This window comes from Penaeus chinensis, chromosome 37 (genome assembly GCF_019202785.1).
Source record: "Penaeus chinensis breed Huanghai No. 1 chromosome 37, ASM1920278v2, whole genome shotgun sequence".
NCBI classification, from domain to species: Eukaryota; Metazoa; Arthropoda; class Malacostraca; order Decapoda; family Penaeidae; genus Penaeus; species Penaeus chinensis.
Genome location: NC_061855.1, coordinates 24,867,495 through 24,869,258, shown reverse-complemented (window position 1 = coordinate 24,869,258; position 1,764 = coordinate 24,867,495).

The following is a 1,764-nucleotide window of genomic DNA, read 5'->3' as shown; positions in this document are numbered from 1 at the left end:
AGAGAAGAGAGAGAGAGAGAGAGAGAGAGAGAGAGAGAGAGAGAGAGAGAGACGATGAGAAGAGATGTTTGAAGTGGGGAAATTACATCTTTTGTCTGGCTATCGATATTTTTAAGGTTTAAACGGGCGTAACGACTGAGCTCGCTTTCCCCTCTAATGATACATAATATGGAAATCATAATTGCCTCTCAAGTGGTGCCCGAGTGTATGAAAAGATCGTTGAAAAAGGTCTGAATGGAACATTATAATTACAATACGTGTTTTATTCCAGGTGTAGATATTTATGGGGCAGTATTTATCGTGAAAGTGCATTTATCGTAATGTACATGTAATGGAGTAATTGACTAATATCGCTACGTTTTTTCTACACTAAATATGACGAGCATTGTTCCAGCGAGCGAGGTCCGACCCGAGGGAAGCGAGGCCGCCGACCCGCCCCGTCGAGCGGCGCGCCGGCCGGAGCACCCGTTGCACCCGGCGAGTCGAGCCCATAATTACATTAATGGATTGTGTGAAATATGAAACAAAAGATGCCCCAAGGAACGTACGATGAAATTAATATCTTAATGAAATTTCTTAATGCAAAATCTGGCTCGCTCTCCCCCTCTGGTGCACGCGCCGCGACATATGTTCTGATGGCACCGCCGAGGGAGGCGAAGGGTTACGCACAATTGTCTCTGACGGCGAGGACGACGCCCTCCGCAGCCTCCAGACACATGTCTTTTGCGATGAATGGGCTGCCACGGGCGCGATAATGCCCCTAAATAGACAGCGCCGGTTTGGGTGGCAGCGAAAGAGGAAGGCTTTCGGGGAATGCCCTCGCTTGATGACAGAACTCGTTGGAATAATTACGATGATTATGAAAATCTCTCTCACACGCGAAGGAAGGCGCAGCTTAAAACTTACTGCTAGTGTTCTACTACGATGTTATTAAAATCTCAACGCGTAATCTGCTGGAAAAGGGGAGCAGCATTATGAATAACAAACTGGAAAAGGGTGTATAGATGTTAGAAAGAAAGAGTGAAGGGTGTGTACGAGTATATGTGTGTAGACCCGTCACCCCCGGGCGATCTAGTCAACAGAATCTTATTTCCTTTTTTTTTTTTTTTTTTTTAGTATAAAAAACATGTCGTTAACGTTTATGTTTCGTTCACGTCTGGAAGCTCATGTGGATGGATGAAGTCGTATATTTAGATATACAATCGACTCACTAGATTTCCTTCATCGGCTAAAGAGATTCCATATTTTTTCAATCCTTGTGCCGATAGCCTACGCTTGTATTTTGACAGCCATATATCATATTAAAAAAAAAAAATGATTTCCCTGTTAAGACTAAACAGCAAAATTATTTAAATGAATATATGTATTTCCTCTTTAGAGGAAATGGAAAACGAGCTCTTCGTGCAAAACGCAGTACAATTTTTCGCAATGAATTAAAGAACACTTTATATATTCTATTCGTACACAGGTTCATAATTTATAACCTTGCATAAACCTTAAAATAATTATATATTCACATTACTTTTATATATACATACATACATACATACATACATACATACATACATACATACGTACATACATACATACATACATATATATATATATATATGTATGTATTTACATATATATATATATGTATATATATATATATATATATATATATATATATATATATATATATATATATATATATGTGTGTGTGTATGTGTGTGTGTGTGTGTGTGTGTGTGTGTGTGTGTGTATGTATATATATATATATAT